A 22,313-nucleotide genomic window follows, 5' to 3' on the forward strand; every position below is an offset into this window, starting at 1 on the left:
CCGGGTTCAAGCAATTCTCCTGCCTCAGCCTCCCGAGTAGCTGGGATTACAGGCATCTGCCACCATGCCCAGCTAATTTTTTTGTATTTTTAGTAGAGACAGGGTTTCACCATGTTGGCCAGGCTGGTCTCAAACTCATGACTTCAGGTGATCTACCCGCCTTGGCCTCCCCAAAGTGCTAGGATTACAGGTGCAAGCCACCATGCCCAGTCTTTTTTTTTTTTTTTTTAATTTTTTTTAAAAAATAGAGACAGTCTCACTCTGTCACTCAGGCTGAAGTGTGGTGGCACGATCATAGCTCACTGTAGCTTCAAACTCCTGGGCTCAAGTGATCCTCCCGAATAACTGGGACTACAGTACGCACCACTGTGCCCAGCTAATTTATTTTTATTTTTTCTGTTGAGGTCTTGGTGTGCTATAAAGGTTGGTCTTGAACTCTTGGCCTCAAGTGATCCTCCCACTTTGGCCTCTCAGAGTTTAAGGATTACAGGTGTGAGCCACCATACTGGGCATAACATGTATTTTTAATTATTGTTCCCTTTTTCCACTCCCCACTATAAGGTAAACTATATAAGGTCGGGGTTTTTCTTTTATTCACTGTTGTATCTCCAGTGCCTAGAACTGTGTCTGGCAAATATAGTAGGTGCTTAACAAATTTTGCTGAATCTATGAATGAAATAGTAAAAACGTTTGCTTGCTCTGACACAGTAATTGAGCAGAGATGGAGGGACAGTCCATATTCAAGATGGTAAAGTGATCATAATATTGCTGTGGCAAACTGAGAAAATGCCCACGTAACACAGACAATTGTAATTTGATCCTTAGTACTAGATTAAATCTGGGCAGAGTAAGCAAAGTGGGTCAGGGAAAAAAAACGTGAGATGAGGCAGGACATGTAGGCAGTCACCAAGTCATGCACATTCCTGTGAAAAGGCTAAGAGTCCTGTAGTTAAGAAATCTGTTTAACTTTGTTTAATTCATCCTTTCCAAACTTAATCACAGAAACCTTCATAAGAAAGAGTGCAGTGGTATGATCTCAGCTCATTGCAACCTTTGCCTCTTGGGTTCAAGCGATTACCCTGCCTCAGCCTCCCGAGCGGCTGAGATTACAGCCATGTGCCACCACACCCAACTAATTTTTTATTTTTAGTAGAGATGGGGCTTCACTATGTTGGCCAGGCTGGTCTCGAACTCCTGACCTTAAGTGATCTGCCTGCCTCAGCCTCCCAAAGTGCTGGGATTATAGGCGTGAGCCACTGCGCCCGGCCGGAATATACTTTCAATCATATCATAGTAGTCAACCTTTGCACTGAGCTAATGTTGATACTTTTTTTTTAAAAAAAGAAACAGGGTTTGGTATGTCGCCCAGGCTGGAGTGCAGTGGTTAATCATAAGTGCAATTATTGTGCACTACAGCTATGAACTCCTGGGCTTACAAACAGATTCTCCTGCCTCAGCCTCCCAAGTAGCTGAGACTACAGAGGCACACACTACCACACCCAGCTAATCTTGATACATTAGGAAAGAAAACAACAGGTGGAGAAAAAAAGAACATAATATAAAGTGATAATTGATTTTTTACTTATTTAAATTTTGAATTCAGAAACAGCAAAAGGTACTATGCCAAAAAGACAACATAGCAGGCCTAGGACTGCTATCTTTAGAAAGGCCTGCATGCAAAGATGGCCCTGGCAGGTCTCTGGGAAATTGGATTTTGGGAGTGTTCCCATAATTCCCTGACTATTTAATAAGGGTGATTTACTATGCCTAAACTGTTTGTGCAAACAATATGGTTTATGCTGAATATCTGCTTTCCTTCTGGGAGCTTGGAATTTGGTACAAGCTAGACAGAGGGTACCTATGTGATTATACCCCAATAAACACCCTGGGCAGTGAGTCTCTTATAAGCTTCCCTGGAAGACAACATTTCACAAGGATTGTCACAAGTCAATGCATCCTACGCGGCTTCACTGGGATAAGACTCTTGAAGCTTGTGCCTGGTTTCCTCTGGACGTTGCCCCATGGGCATTTTCGCTTTGTATTTTTTTTGCTGTAGTAACTCTTAGCTGAGTCATACTATATGTTGAGTTCTGTGCTTCCTCCTCACCAAACCTGGGGGTGATCTTGCGGATTCCAATACAGGGACAAAACGGGATATGATAAAATGTCTTTCTCTACTGTCCTCCCAAAATGGCATTATATTGTTTTGGGATAAATATTCAGCTGGTAATCAAGAATAAAGCTATTTTTAAAAATCTGCAAGGAAATTACCATAAAGATCAGAATAGAAGTAACCTTTAAAAGGAGGAAGAAAGTGGTTATGATTGGGAAGAGGCATGAGGGGGGCTTTTGGAATACTTACAGTGCTCTATTTCATGGCCAGAGTGATGTCAGCTTTAAAATAATGTTTTTTTAAGTTAAATTTATTTAATGTACTTTGTATGTGTATTACTTCACAATAAAATGTTTTGTTGGAGCTACTACAAATTTGAAAGTTTCAGCTGAACCCTTGAAACTAAATCCATTTCCTAAAGAAAAGGATCTAGAAGAATGAATGAAAAGCTAAGTGTTGAGTCATAGGAAATGCTGATGATTTAGGGGCTGGAAAAGAAAGAGAACTGAGTAAAGGAGAGTATAAAAACACAAATCAGACTGGGTAGTGACCAGGATAGCCTGCATGTAAGAAGTGGCACTTGAATGAGGTTTACATCAAACTGAGAAATCATCCCTTTCCTATATGCTACCAGAAAGTTTGGGATACACTTCAATTTCCATACTCACTCTGTAAGAGCAATGAATTAAGATTTCCATGTCCTCAAACAGACTAAGTTCTTGGAGTACTGGGACTGTGTCTTATTTCAGTAACTATATAGTCCAAAGACCTTAAAGAGTGCCTGGCTCATAACGAACCCTTAATAAATGAGGTGCAAGCTAGATGTGGGGGCTCACGCCTGTAAACCCAGCACTTCAGGAGGCCGAGGTGGGCAGATTGCTTGAGCCCAGGAGTTTGAGATCAGCCTGGGCAACAGGCTGTTACAAAAAACAGAAAAATTCGCCAAGTGTGATAGTGTGTGCCTGCAGTCTCAGCTACTCCGGAGGCTGAGATGAGGGATCACTTGAGTCCAGGCATTTGAGGTTACAGTGAGCAGTGAGCCATGACTGCACCACTGCACTACAGCCTGGACAACAGAATGAGACACTGTCTCTAACAATAACAACAACCAAAACCAAAAAACAACAGACAAAATCTGCTCTGGTCCTTGCAGGATGTTAAACTATGGAGAAATATAGGCAAGGAGATTTCAATACAGAGACCAGCTTAACAATTAATAGATATCACAACAGCCAAGATGTGGAAACAACCTAAATATCCATTGACAGATGAATGAATAAAGAAAATGTGGTAAATACATAAATGGAATACTATTTGGCCTCAGAGAAGAAGGAAATATGGTGACAACATGGATGAACCTTGAAGACATTATGCTAAGTAAAATAAGCCAGTCACAGAAAGACAAATACTACATAATTCCACTTATATGAGGTCTTTATCTAGGCCTGGTCATTACCCAGAATGATAAGTGAGTATCTAAAATAATCAAATTCATAGAATCGAAGAGTGAAACGGTAGTTGTCAGGGGCTGGGGGGAAATGCAGACTTATTAATCAACGGGCATACAGTTTCAGTTAAGCAAAATGAGTAAGCTCTAGAGATCTACTGTACAACACTGTACCTATAGTCAACAATAATGTATTGTATACTTAAAAATTTGTTGAAAGGGTAGATCTCATATTGTGTTCTTACCAAAAAAAATAAAAATGAATAGGACAACACATATGAGAGACAACATTAAGCACTAGGAAATAAGGCAAGAAAGGAAGACTTGAGAGTTGAATAACAGGGAACAAGAAAGAAAGGGGCAAAGATGATGCCATTGTCCAACTAGGTAGAGCTGATAAAGAAAATAAAAATGGAACGGCCAGAGAGATAGAGGAAAACTAGAAAAATGTGGTCTCAATAGAATTCAAAAGAGGAAACTGAACTGCAAGTGAAAACTTGGAGAGAACAGATGTTTTACAATTCTTTTTTAGAAGTATGGCTGCAAAAAGGTTCAGAGAAATGAGGCAGTAGCAGAGAGGCAGGAAGTCTGAAAAGGTAAGTGTGAGAGGGAGGGGAAGATATTAAAACAAATGAGTAAGTGGACAGAATGATGTAGGAAAGCTGTAATTTTCAACTGGGGTGATTGTTCTCCCCTTCCACCCTCCCTAACCCCCACACTTGACAATGTCTGGAGACATTTTAAATTGCCACAACTGGAGAGGGGAAAGGGGAAGTGTACTATTTGCCTCTAACAGGTAGAAGCCAAGGATGCTGCTAAACATTTCACAAGGCACAGGACAGTCCTCCACAACAAAGAATTACCTGGCCCCAAATGTCAAGAGTGCCAAGGTTGAGAAGCCCTGTAACAGAGTGTAAGGAACACAGAAAAGAAAGATTAATCAAAGAAGTCAGCCTTTGGCAAGAACATTCAGAGAGGAGGAAGACTTTTTTGGTTCTCTGTCTACTGACCTGATTGAGAATTACAGCAGAATTACAGCTAGAAGTAGCTTTCAGATTTTTAATTTGAAAAGTCTACTGAAGTATAATGACATTCCAACTTCTCCAACAAACACATGAACACAATGTGCATGCCTTACATCATTATCCACCATGTGACTATTGGACACAGATAAACCACTTTTCTTTTTTTTGAGGTAACAGTCAAGGTTTAAAATATGGGATACTTTAAAAAACCTCTACACACAGAGAAATTACACCTCTGTAATTTGTTAAAAGGTTAAACAGTATAAATGATCAGAGTCCATCTACTAGTATAATTTTATTTTATACAATTTCCTACATACCCTTTAGAAACGAATTACAAATGATCTATATTTTAACAGTTCACAGAGGGATAATATGAGAAAGAGGCCTACAAAGCCCTAGTTTTTACAGTTGCAAAGTGATACTGTTACGCAGTATAGGGCAAAAAGGAATTAAGAGAGGTTATAAAAAATGAGCTTGTAACCATGATTAACTTGATCATAAAAATTTCACTTTGTATAATAAGTAGGCATGAAAACATTACTGCATTTACTGACACACACACTACATGAAAGGTACTGAGAAGAATTTAATCAAAACACTCTCTCCCTCAAATAAGAATTTTCATTCATTTAAATATTTTCTGAGCACCTAGTATGTGCTAAGCACATGGGGATATAACAATGAACAAGACAGGCATAATTTTTCCTCCAAAGGTGCTTCTTTTAAGGGGGCGGTGGCTCACACCTATAATCCCAGCACTTTCAGAGGCCTAGGCGGGTGGATTGCTTGAGGTCAGGAGTTCAAGACCAGCCTGGCCAACATGGTGAAACCCCGTCTCTACTAAAAATACAAAAATTAGCTGGACGTGGTGGTGCGTGCCTGTAATCCCAGCTGCTCGGGAGGCTGAGGCAGGAAAATCGCTTGAACCCGGGAGGTGGAGGTTGCAGTGAGCTGAGATCGCGCCATGGCACTCCAGCCTGGGCTACAGAGCAAGACTCCGTCACAAACAAACAAGCAAACAATACCCCAAAGGTGCTCATAGTGGGGCAAACTGTTGAACAGGCAATTACAATGTAGGGGAAGCATAAATCAGTGGCGATAAAGACTTCTGTAGCAAAACTGCCCAAGTTTGGATCTGACTCTGCCATTTCTAAACTGTATGATCTTGGGCAATTTTTTTTTTTAAATCTTCTTTGTGTCTGATAATACAACTGTTTATCTTAAACGATTCTTGAGAAAGTGACATTTGGGATGATATCCAAGACTGACAACAGAAAGTGTGAGCTTTCCTCTTTTCTTGGTGAAAATAATAGAAGGAGCGGGAAGAATGCCAAAATAATGCTCCAAACAGCAGTGGGTACTAACTATGAGAAGGCCCTCGGAGAGAACAAAACTGGATTCCTGAAGGAAATAAAAGTATTTCTATATAGAGTGCAGCAGTCAGTGACAAGATATGAGCCATAGGATCCGAAAAGGAATTTGGACTTAAAAGAGTTGTTTGTTGTTTTTTAAAAAAATATGCTATTGCTTATTTTTATTTTTTAGAGACAGGGTCTCATTCTGTCAACCAGGCTGGAGTGCAGTGGGGTGATCGCTACTCACCATAACCTCAAATTTCTGGGCTCAAGCGATCCTTCCACCTCAGCCTCTCGAATAGCTAAGAACTACAGGTACATACCACTATACCTGGCTAATTTTTAAACTTTTTTTTTTTGTAGAGGTGTGATCTCGCTATGTTGCCCAGACTGGTCTTGAATTCCAGGACTCAAGTGATCCTTTTGCCTTGGCCTCCTAAAGTGTTGGGATTACAGGGGTGAGCCACTAAAACCCAGCCTGCTTATTTATTTAAAAACATACACTATATGCTTAAACATATACTATTACTATTGCTTGATTTAAATGATTTTTTTAAATTCAAGAATTAGTAAGCCCACAGACATAAAGAACACATAAAAAATACAGAAGAGAGATCTTGGCTTAAATAATTAAAAGTTGAAATTCAAAGAGCATTTACTTAATTTTCAAAGTGGATAGAGAAATATAAAATGAGTAATTTTACAGATGTGGAACTAAAGCACAGAAAAGTTAACTGGGCTTTAGTAAAGTAAAAAGCTAACAACCAGACATCAAAACAAGAAGGTTTTTCTTCATAGGCAAATACATCCTTTCAGAATCATCCAATACACAGTATCATATATTTTTAAAGGTATACTCTATTCCTCTTGTCTTCATTTTAAAAATAACTACAACGCTGGGTGATGTGGCTCATGCCTATAATTCCAGTGCTTTGGGAAGCCAAGATGGGAGGAATTGCTTGAGGCCAGGAGTTCAAGACCAGCCTGGGCAACACAGCAGGACCCCATCTCTACAAAAAAAAATGTTTAAAAATTAGCTGAGCATGATGGCGTGTGCCTGCTGCCCTAGCTACTCAGGTGGCTGAGGCAGGACAATCTCTTGAGCCTATGAGTTTGAGGCTGCGGTGAGCTATGATAGGGCCACTGCACTCCAGCCTGGGCACAGAATGAGTATCCTGTCTCTTAAAAAAAACAAACACTGCAAAGCTGGGTGTGGCAATCTCAATTACTCAGAAGGCTTGAGGATCGCTTGAGCCCAGGAGTTTGGAACCAGCCTGGGGAACATAGCAAGAACGCGAATAGAAAAAAAAAAATTTTTTTAACCCTACAAATTACTATGTTAATGTTTAATTTATTTGACCAAAGCCAATAAATGATGAAATATATAGAGTTAGTAAATTGTAACTCTTCTTCCCCATCCTTCCTCCCTTATCAGACATTATTGTTGAAGCATGTGACAGAACTATGACTCTGCAATTGAGGCTATGAGACTTCTGTCATAAGCTATCACTAACATTCACTACAAACTCATCCAGTTCCGTCACAAAGCTTTCTGCTTACAAGAAAATTCTCACGTCTGGTCTTAAGCAAGCAAAAAATATTTTAGGCAAGTCTGAAGACAAGAATAGGTCTCATGAAGCATATTATAGAATTTTTCTCTAAAGAATAATTCACAATTGAATCCCAGATGAAACAGACCTAAATGTAATATTGCTCCTTCCATAAAGGACTACAGCCAGGAGACTGACATAGTTTTTATCTAAATGAAAATGTCTAGGTAATAATGAGGGGCAAGCAAAAAACAATGTCTGATCTCACTGGTTTTTCCATTTTTACTTTAAAGACAACACCACACGTCATGTTTATTTAAAAAATGGCTTACAATTAGCAGAACAGAAACTCTTTAAAAAACTGCTTTCAAAGCACTCTTTCATGTTACTATTTCATCTTAACTCACTTACTGAATACCTATTACTTGTTGTGTGACACTATTAGACATTGTGCAACATCCCGTACACTTTGGTTCAAACCATACAGTCATGTAGAGGAGTCAGGCATACAAGCAGTTATAATACAGGGCAATAAAGAATAGAAGTGTAAAGTTCTAAAAGAACATATGACTATTGTGCAAAGTTCCAAAAGAATGTATGACTGTTGGTAAAGGTATCATAACTTGATCTTGAAAAATAAAGAGGACTGTATCAATCAAGAGATTTTGGGCCAGGTGCAGTGGTTCACACCTGTAATCCCAACACTTTGGGAGACTGAGGTGGGAGGATCACTTGAGACCAGGAGTTCAAGACGCCTGGGCAATACAGGGAGACCCTGCCTCTACAAATAATTTTTTTAAAGTAGCCAGGTGTGGTGGCTACTTCTCAGAAGCCTGAAGCAGGAGGACTGCTGAACCCAAGAGGTCAAGGTTGGAGTGAGCTGTGATTGTATCACTGCACTCCAGCCTGGGTGACAGAGCGAGACCCTGTCTCAAAAAAAAAAAAAAATAAATAAATAAAAATAAAGAGATTTTTGATGGCAAATAACTCCAAAGAACTGTCTGAAACATTAAGAAAATTATCTGTCATGAGAAGTCCTGTGGTGGGGATGGCTCCAGGCCCAATAAAATATGTGGTTAAATGATGTTACCAAGGATCCAGATACCCTCTACCTCTCTGATCTGCCATCTTCAGGAAGTGCTTCATCCCTTGTGATCCCAAGACAGCTGTCGGTAGCAATAGGGGCCTTGTGTTCCCTTGTTCACATACAAGAGAGGAAAGAATCTTCTCCCCCAGAAATAGAATGTCTACTTCCCTTCAAATCTGATTGGTACAAATAAGAGTTTACAGGGAAATGCCATGATTTGACTGGTTTGAACTAATGGAACTCTACTACTGGAGGTGGTGACAAATCAGCTTCTCCAAGTCTGCTGCATGCATGAACAAAAGCAGATTTCTGTTAGGAAAGAAGAGAAAAGTAGACATTAGATGGGCAGCTAACAGAATAGGCAAAGAATAAGAACTCCAAACAATGGGATAAACACACACAAGACAGAGGCACAGGGAACAAGAAACAGCATGGCTGGAGTGACAGGAGACCTAAGGTTGAACACATTCTATAAACTCTTGTGAGTCTGGACTTTATTGACAAGGGAAGTTAACAAAGGTATTTTAAGTAGAGAAGCAGCATGCTCCAATTTTTTTTTTTTTTTGAGACAGAGTCTAGCTCTATCACCCAGGCTGAAGTGCAGTGGCGCAATCTTGGCTCACTGCAACCTCCGCCTCCTGGGGACAAGCGATTCTCCCACCTCAGCCTCCCAAGTAGCTGGGATTATAGGCACCTGCCACCACACCAGATTTTTGTATCTTTAGTAGAGATGGGGTTTCGCCATGTTGGCCAGACGGTCTTGAACTCCTGACCTCAGGTGATCCGCCGACCTCAGGTGATCCGCCCACCTCAGCCTCCCAAAGTGCTGGGATTACAGGTGTGAGCCATCGTGTCTGGCCTGTTTTTTTAAGAACATAATTGTCATAGTAATATAGAGAATAGCCAGAGATGGAGAGGTACAGTGGGAGAACAAGTTGCAGAGACTTAGCTGGCAGGCTGTTTAATACGTAGTCCAGACTAATAAGGGAGTGGCAATAGAGAGGGGAAGAATGGAGTAAAAAAATACATACAAGGTAGAAAAGCTTCAAGATTTCCATACCTATTTTAACAGATGAGAAAATTAATCTTCAGATAGGTTAAGTGACTTGCTTTAAGATCATAAAACTATAAACATCAGTCAGAATCTAAATGGAGGTTTGATTCCCAGTCTGGTGTTCTATTATATCACAACTATATCTAAAAACCCCAACGATGCTCTAAAAGGGAACTATTTTGAATCCTGTAACTTAAAGAATGTTCTGTGTATTGGATTAAAGTGTTTCCTAGCTATTCCAAGTGTCCCCATCTATTTCAATCTTAACATAATGCTCACATGTCACACAATGACATGGATTTAATGTCAATTTATAATACTAAGTATATTATGTTTCTAAAGTTACTATATTATTTGAAATAGTAAGGGTATCTGAAAGATTCAATTTGTGATGTCAAATTTACAAACTGTCCAAAATTTTAAAATTAAAAAAACAAAAACAAAAAACCACCACAGCGTGGTGGTTCTTAACTTTTGAACTTGTTCTGCAAATAAGTGCTGAATGTTCAAATTTCATTATAAATCTGGAATCAGCAGACACTTGAAAAGTTTCGTTGAAATTATGCCTCAGCTGGGCATGGTGGCTCACACCTATAATCCCAGCACTTTGGGAGGCCAAGGTTGGAGGACTGCTGGAGTCTTGGAGTTCGAGACCAGCCTGGGCAGCACAGTGAAACCCCATCTCTAGAAAAAGTACAAAAGTTAGCCAGGCATAGTGGCACATGCCCATAGTCCCAGGTGCTCAGGAGGCTGAGGTGGAAAGACTGCTTGAGCCCAGGTAGTTGAGGTTCTGGTGAGCCGTGATCGCACCACTGCAGCTTAGGCGACAAAGCAAAAAGCCTCCTTCTGAAACTGTGGATTCTGATAACTAACTTCCACTAGCATTCACCCAAAAAGAAAACTGGGCCAGACATGGTAGCTCACGTCTATAATCCCAGCAATTAGCTCAGGAGGCTGAGGCGGGTGGATCACCTTATGTAAGGAGTTTGAGACCAGCCTGGCCAATGGGGCGAAACCCTGTCTCTACTAAAAATACAAAAATCAGCCAGGTGTGGTGGCGCGTACCTACAGTCCCAGCTACTTGGGAGGCTGAGGCAGGAGAGAATCGCTTGAACCTGGGAGGCAGCAGTTGCAGTGAGCCAGGATCACGCCATTGCACTCCAGCCTGGGCGACAGAGCAAAACTCTGTCTAAAAAAAAAAAAAAGTCAAAAGAAAAACTGTTACCTCACTTTAATAATGATACTATACCTGTTTTAGAAAAAGTCACTTGCCTAATTCTTCTAGAGTGGTGAACTTTGATTTTGCTTTATTACCATTGTACCAAGACTGGGTTAACAGGGAAAATGGTTTTAAATAAAGCCTAGGTAACACTGCAAGGCCCTGTCTCTCACAACAAAAATTAGCCAGGCATGGTGGCACGTGCCTGTAGTCCCAGCTACTTGGGAGGCTGAGGCAGGAGGCTCGCTGAAGCCCAGGAGGCGAAGGCAGCAGTGAGTCATGACTGCACCACTGCGCTCAGCCCGCTGTCAAAGTGAGACTCTGTCTCAAGAAAATTAAAAAGTGGTAAAATAAAAATAAACATTATTTCCATTAAAAAATTATATAATAAACAATATGTTTTTTACTTTACTGGGTTAAACCTTACTCTTCTGCTTCTTGATTCAATTAGCAACTTCACTGAATGCCCCTGTGCCAGGCACTGCGCTAGATACTAGAAATACAAATGTGAGCCAGTTGTACTATAGTTATTCAGACATACATCTGCATAATTATTTGAGTAATGTCAGTCTTCCCCACTAAATAACTATAGTATTATTTTTATTCAATCAAAACAGGTCTGTAAATGTACAAAGATGATGCCTAAAACATCAACTTCATGATAATATATTATTCTGTCAATGACACCAGGATTCTCTCACTCACCAGGCTAGAAATTCTTTCTTTTCAGCACCCACAAATGATTTTTCTTAAAATACACCTGTTAAAACACTCAACAAACCAGGCATATAAAGAAACTACCTGAACATAATCAAGGTCTTATATAAAAAACTCATGTTAGTATCATATTCAACAGGGAAAGACTCAAAACGTTTCCTCTAAGATCAGGAACAAGCCAAGGATGCCTGCTTTTACCACCTCTAGTCGACACAGTACCGGAAGTCCTAGCTGAGATTAGGCAAGGAAAAAAATAAAAGGCATCCAAATTCGAAAGCAAGAAGTAAATTAACTGTTTGCAAATGACACGATCCTATATGCAGAAAACTCCACAAAAAAGATTCCACACACAAAAAAACTATTAGAACTAATAAATCAGTAAAGTTGTAGGATACAAAGTTAACACACAAAAATGAGTTGCATTCTTAAACATTAACAATGAACAATCCAAAAGAGAAATTAAGACAAGAATCCTATCTACAATCACATCAAAAAGAATAAAATACTTAGGAATAAACTTAGACAAGGAGACAAAAGACTTTTACACTGAAAACTAAAAAACACTGCCGAAATAAAGACACAAATAAATGGAAAGATATTCCATGTTCATGGACTGGAAGACAGTATTTAGATGTCAACATTACCCAAAGCAACCTAGAGATTCAATACAATTCCTAACAAAATACTAATAGCCTATTTTTTTGCAGAAATAGAAAAACCCATCCTAAAATTCATACGGCATCTCAAGGAATCCCAAACTACCAAAACAATCTTGAAAAGAACAAAGTGGAGTCTCACACTTCTTGATTTCAAAAGTTACTATAAAACTACAGTAATTAAAATAGAGTGGTATTGGCATAAAAACAAACTTATGGACCAATGGAATAGAATACAGAGCCCAGAAATAAACCCTCAAACTTGTGGTCGAATAATTTTCAACAAAGGTGCCAAGACCATTTAATGGGAAATGGACAGTTTTCTCAACAAATGGTAATGCAAAAACCACGTATATGGTAATAGATATCCACACATAAAGACCTAAATTAAGAGCCAGAACTATAAAATTCTTTAAAAAAAAAAAAAAAAAAGGCTGGGCACAGTGGCTCACACCTGTAATCCCAGTACCTTGGGTTGAGGCGGGAGGACCACTTGAGTCCAAAAGTTCGAGACCAGCCTGGGCAACATAGTGAGACCCCATCTCCTCAGAAAATTTTAAAAACTTAGCCAGGCGTGGATGTACGCACCTGTCATCCCAGCTGTTCGGGAGGCTGAGATGTGAGGGCTGTTTGAGACCAGAGTTCAAGGCTACTGTGAGCCATAATCACACTAGTGCACTCCAGCCTTGGTGACAGACCCAGAACCTATCTATCTTTAAAAAAGAAAGAAAACATAGGGGAAAAGCTTCCTGACATTGGATTTGATAATGATTTCTTGGCTATGACACCAAAAGCATAAGCAACAAAAGAAAATCTAGGTAAGCTGGATTTCACCAAAATTAAAAACTGTGTGTACATCAAAGGACGCTATCAACAGGGTGAAAAGGCAGCCTACAGAATGGGAGAAAACATTTGCAAATCATGTCTGATAAGGGATTGATATTCAGCATACATAAGTAACTTCCACAACTCAAAAACAAAAAAACAAACCTAATTAGAAAACAGGGAAATAATGTGAATATTTTTCTAAAAAAATACAAAAGATCAATAAGCACATGAAAAGATGCTTAACATCACCAATCATTTTTTAAAAATGCAAACCAAAAACACAATGAAATATCACTTCATACTCATCAGGATGAATATTAGGAAAAAAAAAACCAAACAGCAAATAACAAGTATTGGTGAAGATGTAGAGAAACTGGAACGCTTGTGCACTGCTGGTGGGGTTGTAAAATTTTCTGGATATAAAATCCATAAAATAAATGAAAGCAGAGACTCAGATATTTTAACATCCATGTTCACAGCAGCTTTATTCACAACAGTCAAAATGTGGATGCAACTTAAGTGCCCATTGATGGGCACTTAACAAAATATAAAAATAACATACAATGGAATATTATTCAGCCTTAAAAAGAAAGCAAATTGTGACACATGCTACAATATGGATGGACCTTGATGACATTATACTAAGTGAAATAAGCCAGATATAGAAGGACAAATACTGTATAATTTCACTTATACGTGGTACTTACAGTAGTCAAAATAAAAGAGACAGTAGAACTGTGGGTGCCAGGGGCTGGGGGTAAGCGAAAATGGACAGTTTCGGTTTAGAAATATGTAGTCATGAGCCTAAGAAAACTCCAAATGAAAGAATTCTACAGATGGATGGTGGTGATGGCATGGCTACACAACAATGTAAATGTACTTATGCCACAGAACTATACACTTAAAAATGGTTAAGATGGTAAATTGTATGTGGATTTTACCACAATTAAGCCCACAGGTATCTGCTATCCAAATCCTTCCTACTGACTTTATCCGGGTCTAAGATCTCCTATTTGGGTTACTACAGCAGCTACCGTCTTCCTTGGTTCATTACATTCTCTCCTCACTCTAGCTTAACCTGTAGATCATTAACAGGTTTACCTTCCTGGTTTACGACATTAATCCCTGGCCTCCAAACTTTCAAAGGCTCTCTATACCTTGCACAACAGGATAAAAGTAGAAATCTCCTCAATTCAGCACTCAAACTCTTCTACGGACAAATAGCTTTCCAACTGACTAAAGTTTCCTAACGAAAACATTCTCCTCAGGAAATTCAGTTGTCAGCTCATCCTAGTCTCCTTCTATTTCCCTCCCCCTAAGCTAATCTTCACTTTACACTCTTGCTTTTTCCTCACAAAGTAACTGCTACAATCTCTCGGTAAATCTAAACTTTCATAGGCCAGCTCAAGTCCGAAGTTTCCCACGTTCTTTGGACTCTTGGGGTCTCACTCATCTCTCTCTACCCTGTATACCAACAGCATTCTTTGCATTAGTAGAACTCACTAGATTGTCTTCGAGACTCATGTTGGTACACCTGATCTTTCCAATAAGAACTTGAGGGAAAAGTCTATATGTTAATGGCAAAAACCGCAGTTACTTTTGCACCAACCTAATATTATGTTTCTTTCCTTTCTTCCACATCATTCATCTAATGCAAAACAAAAAGCAGACCTTCAACAGTCACCTATGTAATTTTGGATGTGTGAGCTTCCGTGACTAGAATCTGAAATCAGAATAACTTTGGCATTACTGCACTTCTGAAGGTTTACCTGAGACACACTATAAAAATGCTGCGACTCAAGATGATACCTGGAAACTAGGTAGTGTAACCTAGAAATCAACACAGGTGCTTTAAATCCTAAAATCAGAGTCTGATAGAAAAACCTTGTTTAAATGCTGGTGTTGGGACACAAAACAATACAGTAGTCAGGTTTTGTGGGACAGAATATTGACCTATGAGTTTTACTGAATTCATGCAAGAATGAGCCATGCTAAAACTGGGTGAAAATGTAGTCATGAGCCTAAGAAAACTCCAAACGAAATATCACTCCGTTTTTATTAAGTTCAGATTAGGAAAAAAAAAAAAAATCTTCATCAGTTACTTGAAGTAGCTGTCAGAATGAGACAGAGGCTCTCATTTTCTCTTTCAACTTTATTACACCAAAACCCTATGGATAGGGGTGGGTAGTGAATGGTGAAGAATGCAATCAATGAAAAGTAAGCAGCTCAGCAGTGTAGTAACAACGAGCTCTCTAAATGGGGTAATGGGGTGTAGAGGCCTACATCTTAGTTTTGGTCTAATCCATCGCCAGCTGTAGGATCCACAACAAGTCACTCGCCTCTCTGGGTCTGGTTTCCCGGCTCTAAAACAATATTCACACCTTTAGATCTCTAAAAGTTTTTCTGACTCCAAAATTCCATGACAAGTCTAATAACAGTTGCTATTAACAACGTATGATTCTTGCAAAGCAATTTCAAGTCTTTCTTCCACATTTCAGGAAGAAAGCAATTCATTTCAGCAATCTAAAGGAAACAGATGCTATTAGGGACAAAAGATTGTTAGTCGACCAGACCGGGCGCGGTGGCTCACGCCTGCAATCCCAGTACTTCGGGAGGACGAGGCAGGCGGATCACCAGAGGTCAGGAGCTCGAGACCAGTCTGGCCAACATGGTGAAACCACGTCTCTACTAAAAATACAAAAACTAGCCGGGCGTGGCAGCGGGCGCCTGTAATCCCAGCTACTTGGGAGGCTGAGACAGGAGAATCGCTTGAACCTGAGAGGTGGAGGTTGCAGTGAGTCGAGATCGCACCACTGTTCTCCAGCCTGGGTGACAGAGCGAGACTCCGTCTCCCCCCCCCCCAAAAAAGGTTGTTAGTTGAAAAAGCTAAGTAATTCTGTAAAAATGTCTACTTTCTCATTACAGTAAGATGTTTTCGCAGAGTTAACAGTGCTCTGGTTAAGATAACCAAGACTGCTTCTGTAAATTAGGCCTGCTCTAGAGTACTTATTATCTGTGCTGGTATGTGAAGACGTGCAATTGTAGTTCACAGGAGAAACACCACTCCTCAGAGTTTCTTGAAAAACGGTGAGAAAGTTCTCGCCCTCGGGGTAAAGCTAGCAAACACTGTGCAAATAAGGTACTGAAATATGCACACTTTTTGCCATTCAAGTAGTCCAACAAGCACAGCCTCCTCTTCTTTATCAAACACTCGGTATTGTCTCCCTCCCAACCTGTCAAAGCTCAATTCCAGGTTTATCCCGCAATAGTAACTTACCCGGACAATCTAACTTCCCCTGGGAGTAGCAGTCCTCAGGCCTGCTCCCTTCCCAGTCCCCGCCGGCCACTCTCACGCCCACCCCTGGCGGTCGCAACCCCGCACCCGGGTAAACACGCGCCCCCGTCTCGGGAGCGGTTTCTCAGCGTCCTGGGAGCGACGGGTCCCGCCCCTCGGCGCCCGGAGCCCAAAGCCGGCCGGGCTGCCGTCGCGACTCCCTCGGGCCGCTCTCCCCGCCCCGAGCGCCACACCTCGCGCCCCTGCCCCCGGGACGGCGGCGCGCTCCAGCCCGCCCCTCGGAGCGCACAGAGACCGGCCAGTCCGGCGCCGCCGCGCCTCAGCCCCAGACGGACGACTGGCCCCTCCCCGCCCGGCGCCCCAGCGCCTCTCGCGGCGGCTTGGCCCCAGCCCCGGCGCCCCCACGCCTAAGAACAGCCCCTTCCTCTCCCGGACGCCCCGCTCCACACCGGACACAGCCTCGGCTCCACAGCCTCAGAGACACCAAGGGACACTCACCCCGGAGGCTCCTCCCGCCGCTGCTGCTGCCGCTGGGACCGCTGCCGTCGCCTCCGCCGCCGCCGCCGCCACCAGCACCGCCGTCCGCACCGGCGCCAGCACCCCCGGCCATCCTCCTCCCACCGCCGCCGCCGCCCTCTCCTCTCCTGTCAGTGGCTCAGGCTCCGGGACTGCTCCAGGTTCCCCTCGCCGCCATTTTGACTCCTAGACGGAGCAGGAGGGGCTCGGTTCGGCGCGGCCCTGGGGCGCCTGCGCGGCGCTGCGGAGCCGGCCGGAGCCCCCGCCCTCCCCTGCCGTCGTCGCGCTCAGGGTCACGTGGCCCGACGTCGCCGCGCGATTCGGGCCGCGTGGGGGGCGGTGTGTTCGCTGGATCCATGGGAGCGGAGTGCGCGCGCATTATTCTTGCTGGTCGGCTGGGAGCCGGGCGTCGGGTCGCTGGGAGTTTGCCTCTTGTGGCAGCATCCTGCTTAGTCCAGCGAATTGTGACACATTATTAAATGTATCAGAATATAAGAACTGTGTCACTACTACGTCACCAGATGGCCATTTCCACGAATTCATGTTTCCGTTCGGCGGCCGGCGTCCCTCGGGTGGTCGCATGCAATGAGTGCATCTTTCTCGAGAACTCCTCTTCCGCGGAAAGTCATTGCTGACAGTCCTGGCATTCCGGTGGCTGCTTCTTGGCAGTGAGCACTTGTCTATCGTAAGCACTTGTCTGCATGGTACTTTTACAGGCACCACCTTGCTACTTGTGTAGTAGGTTAAAAAATAATCTTTAAGACACTGAAACGTTTTCCTTAACAAGATACTCTGTAAACAAAGGACAAAATTGATGAAAACACACAGTCGCCACGTGGGAGAGCCAAGTCGCTCTTCCCTGGATGCCCCTTGTTTGGGGGTTTGCAATAATTTCAGCGATGCAATAACAAAAATACTGTATTTATGGGGCACTGTAGTTTTCCAGAGAGATACATGGTTTCATTTGAACGCCAAAGCCACCCTTTGTGGTAGTCAGGATAGGTGTTTTTATTGCTGTTTTACAACCAAGGAGACAGGCTCAGAAATACTAACAAGTAGGCAAGCCAAGATCAGGACCCAGGCATTCTGAACCCAGTGAGGAGGCACCGTTACACCTCCTTTTCCTCTGATAGACATTAGCAACTCTGGGAATTTATTTGAAAGTATTGTATTTGCATTTTCAATCTCTACCCATTGTTTAACAAGTTTTGTGTCACACAGTTTTTTGTTGTTGTTGTTCTGAAACCACCTCTAAGCTTCAAAGGATAAGAGCAATTTGGAATTTTGTGATGTGTTTTTAACCATCTCTTGATCCTCCATTATTTTATGCTTTTCATATTCAGTTGGAGACAATATCATTGTTGTTTTCCTCTGGACTTGCTTCAGATTTGTATTTTCCTCACCCTCATTCTTCATCACCTTACTTCCTTGAAAAGGATAGCTCTTTCCAATTTGTATTACTTCATTTTCTTTACCCATCTCACCCTTTTCACCCTCTTACCCAATCCTTGAAGGTTTGGAGATTGTAGCAGAGATTGTAGCAGTCCGTTGCCTGAAATTCCCCTCTAGCTGGTAAGGGTCACTTCAGTTGAACATACAGCCTCAGGGCGATAGACAAGAAATGCATGGAAAAGTGAGAAAATATAAAGGAAATAGGTCCATCTAATTGGAGCCAATGATTACCTCTGAGTGTCCACCTCTTGTTCCACACTTTTATACTTCCCCAAAGGCGTAAGTGAACCTTATCTAAATTCAAGCCATTTACTGTTATTTTCCATCATTTTACCTTTGTCTTAATTTGCTAAATACAGTTAACACTTGAACAACACGGGTTTGAACTGTGCGGATCGATCAATGCAACCTGGTACATGGGATTCTAAACACCGTATTGAGAGGGCTGACTTTTCTTATACTCACGTTCCACAGGACGGACAGGCAGACTTGAGTATGCTTGGATTGGGGTATATGTGGTGGGTCCTGGAACCAATCCCACGTATATAGTATATGGGGGATGACTGTATTGCATTAACTGAAAGAGCTATGATTAGCAAACTAAAAAGCGGTGTGTAAACACTGCTTCTTTATAATTTATGGAAATGTTAAATAAGATCAGTCCCCACTGTTTACACTTATTACTAACCTTTATTACTTGACTTTGGTTCTATTTCCTAGCCACAATTTAAAAAACAAAATTAAAATGATATCAACAACAATAGAATTCTAAGTAATTTCAGGATAACACTTTTTCTAACAGCCTTTGATGTGGAAATCTAAAACTTTTTGAAAAGCCAAGTAAGGTCTGCTGGTTGCACCTTGTCCTTTTGTCTATCTGCACAGCTGGAGACTTCTAGTAGACTGTTTGGATCTAGAAACCATTTGTAAGTGATCCATGATTTTTTTCTACCCTTTAATTCATTCACTGTTTCCTTATTATACCATTTAGCTGTACTTTTGAGATCCTGAATTAGCTCAGTTTACACACTCATCAGAATTTAGATGTTTATTTTAGTTCAGTCCGATACACATTTAAAGTATCCAGTACCATGTGCCAAGCACGGTACTACATGCTGGGGGTAAAAAATAAATGGATCTTTGTACTTAAGGAGCTTAGAATCTAAATAAGAAGACAGAGTGAAAAACATTTTTTTAAGGCTAGTGTTAAGATGGTACTAAGTAGTGGTTAACAGCATGCATTCTAGAATCAGATAGATCTGGATGGCCATATGACACAAATAGGTCAACCAGAACCTTTTCTGGAAATTTTTGCCACACTCTCAGAGGAGATGTTTCTTCTTACTCTATTTCTCCGGGATTATGACTCGAAAGGACATGTAAATTGGCTTTGCCAATGAGGAGAAAGCCATGTGCGGTAGGAAAGGAGGAAGACCATAAACAAAGAAACAAAGTGAGAGAAAGGAAAACCATGACATCATTTGAATACCTGGGCCTGAAACCAACCCATCCCTGGTCTTTTCATTTTTAGAAGCCATTAAGTTGCCCTAACACCTCTTTTTATCTTAAGTTAGTTGGAAATGGGTAAAAACAGTGAACTTCTGTGGCTTTCAACCAAAAGTCCTGAATTTATGTTTTGTTCCTTTCTCCACTCCCTCCATCAGTGAATGGCATCCCATCCACCTGGTCATCTATGTTGAAAATAAGAGTAATCAACATTTCATGGTATATTCCATGGTCTGTCACTCCAGTCTTTTCCTTCCTTTGTACCCCCCTTTTTTACCACACATAACCATCCACTGAAACCCATTCCCACACTCATCTTCCTGGAAATACAGGATGGAAGCTGGGTTTTTGAAATTAAGGAGAAAAGACAAATTTTATCTCCCCCTATTTCTCTGCATGTAACAATCCTGTTTTCATGCATTTTTCTGAATTTCCTGAAGTCTAAAAGGTGAAGAGGATTGAAAACCCCAGAACAGTGATAAGTACCTTGTAGATGCTTAATTAAGAAGTGCTTAATAATTATTCAATTTTCAATTTTTTTTTTTTCTCGAGACAGAGTCTTGCTCTGTCACCCAGGCTGGAGTGCAATGACGCAATCTCAGCTCAGTGCAACCTCCGCCTCCTGGGTTCAAGTGATTCTCCTGCCTCAGCCTCCCGAGTAGCTGGGATTACAGGTGCGTGCCACCATGCCTGACTAATTTTTTGTATTTTTAGTAGAGACAGGGTTTCACCATGTTGGCCAGGCTGGTCTCAAACTCCTGACCTCGTGATCCGCCCACCTTGGCCTCCCAAAGTGCTAGGATTACAGGCGTGAGCCACTGCACATGGCCTTAATAATTATTAAATTAACAAATAATAAAATTAATAAAGGTTTTAGAAAATAATATTGGAAAACATTGCCTTGGGGAAGAAAAGACAAGCAAGTCACAGAAAACATTAATCATGAAGACAAGATTCATAGATTCAACTGTATTTAAAATATGAACTTAAGTGCATCAAAATGCACTGATATGGTTTGGATGTTTGTCCCCTCCAAAGCTCATGTTGAAATGTAATCGCCAGTGTTGGAAGTGGGACCTGGTGGGAGGTGTTTGGATCATGGAGGCAGATCCCTCATGAATGGCTTCACCCTATCCCCTTGTGATGGTGGTGGGAGGCAGACAGGTTCCTAGGTGGGAAGGGGTGAGTCCCTGGTGAAACCCCACCTTCAAACCAGAGATGGCCTAAAGCCTGGGGGCCAGGCTGCCAGTTCCCAGTGAAGTCCACGACCTGGAGTGAGAATTTCCTTGATGCCTTTCAGCCAATAAAGTAGTGCTTTTTCCAGGCCCGCCCACAGACCAATTAGCATGCATTTCTTCCTGCCCATGGACCAATCAGCATGCACTTCATTCTGAGCTAATAAAAACCCCCAGACCCAGCCTGACTCACAGACTCATAGAGTCTATGCACTTTGGGTCTTGGCTCCTCTGAGAGCTGTTTGGTTGCCCAAAAAAGCTCTTCTTAAGTTTGTTTACCCTCCAGTTGTCCATGTAACTTATTCTTCCTGGACATGGGACAAGAACTCGGGAACCTTCGAGTGGCAGGAGTGAAAGGAGCTGTAACACTTTCCTGACTGGCTAGCTGACCTGTGGATGGTGACATACTCCCAGACTGTAGGAGTGAAGAGTGGCGAACCTTCTGGGGCCCAGACCTGGGGATTCCCCAACCCAGAGTTGTAACACTATAGCCCTCCTGCCCTCCGCAGGTGCTGGGCTGCCACCTCACATGATAGGAAGCAGTGGCAGGGCTGGGCCAGCCCAGGAGCTGCAGCCTGGAGTGGGGTGGTGGGATTGAAAGAGCTTTAACACAAATGGGCTGAAACATGCCCCCCTGAAACACACCCCTCTGCTTGCCATGCTGTGGGCGACAAGGAGGAGAGAAGAGCTGCAGCCCTTCTGGGAGCCTAGACCTCAGGGCTCCCCAAACTAGGGCTGTGACATGCTGTAACACTCCCTTTGGGGCTCTGTGGTTCCTGGTGTTTCCAAGCTTTTGGGTGCCACTGTGTTTGCCTTGTCCAGACGCTGGTGCCCACAGTAGAAGCCGCTTGTGGTATGTCTGGTCCAGCTGCAGCCTCACATGGAGCTGGTGTCTATGCCAGTGCCTGGAGCTGCCCACCTCACCCCAGCAGCCAGTGTACCTGGCTGTGTGCAGTGGCCAGATCCCATGCTGGCTCACTCACATACCCCTCACTGCTCTGCGCCTGGCTCGCCCTTGGCAAGCATGGGATCCAGGCTGGTAGCACAAGCCGAGCGCAGCCTGCCAGGCTGAGTGGGCAGAATGAGCCTAGCAGGTGTGAGCAAAACTCAAGCAGAGGTGCTGCCGGCCACAGAGGTTTCCAGCTGGCGAAGCAACACCTGAAGGATCCTGTGACATTTTGGGATGAGTGAGTTCTCTGAATTCACTGGTGATCTGGTTGTTTAAAAGAGTGTGCACCACCTCCCACCAACCAGT

At 42.3% G+C, this 22,313-nt stretch overlaps 2 protein-coding genes across 6 annotated transcripts in view; one reads left to right on the plus strand and one right to left on the minus strand.

Moving 5' to 3' along the window:
• BTBD7 (BTB domain containing 7) overlaps positions 1–16,981 on the minus strand; it is a 95,534-nt gene extending 78,553 nt beyond the window's left edge. For 4 of the 5 annotated variants that reach the window (XM_016926652.3, XM_016926651.3, XM_016926649.3 and 1 more), the window contains exon 1: positions 16,848–16,981. The gene's annotated coding sequence lies outside the window, so the exon portion shown is untranslated. Of the gene's footprint in view, positions 1–16,331; positions 16,565–16,847 lie in introns of those variants that run through there. The other variant, XM_063793094.1, reaches the window with a different exon arrangement.
• A 227-nt stretch (positions 16,982–17,208) lies between these two features.
• The window catches only part of UNC79 (unc-79 homolog, NALCN channel complex subunit), a 374,208-nt gene continuing 369,103 nt past the window's right edge, over positions 17,209–22,313 (plus strand). The window contains exon 1 of the mRNA XM_063793093.1: positions 17,209–17,550. The gene's annotated coding sequence lies outside the window, so the exon portion shown is untranslated. The remainder of the gene's footprint in view (positions 17,551–22,313) is intronic.

Source organism: Pan troglodytes, chromosome 15, assembly GCF_028858775.2.
Source record: "Pan troglodytes isolate AG18354 chromosome 15, NHGRI_mPanTro3-v2.0_pri, whole genome shotgun sequence".
Lineage (NCBI taxonomy): Eukaryota > Metazoa > Chordata > Mammalia > Primates > Hominidae > Pan > Pan troglodytes.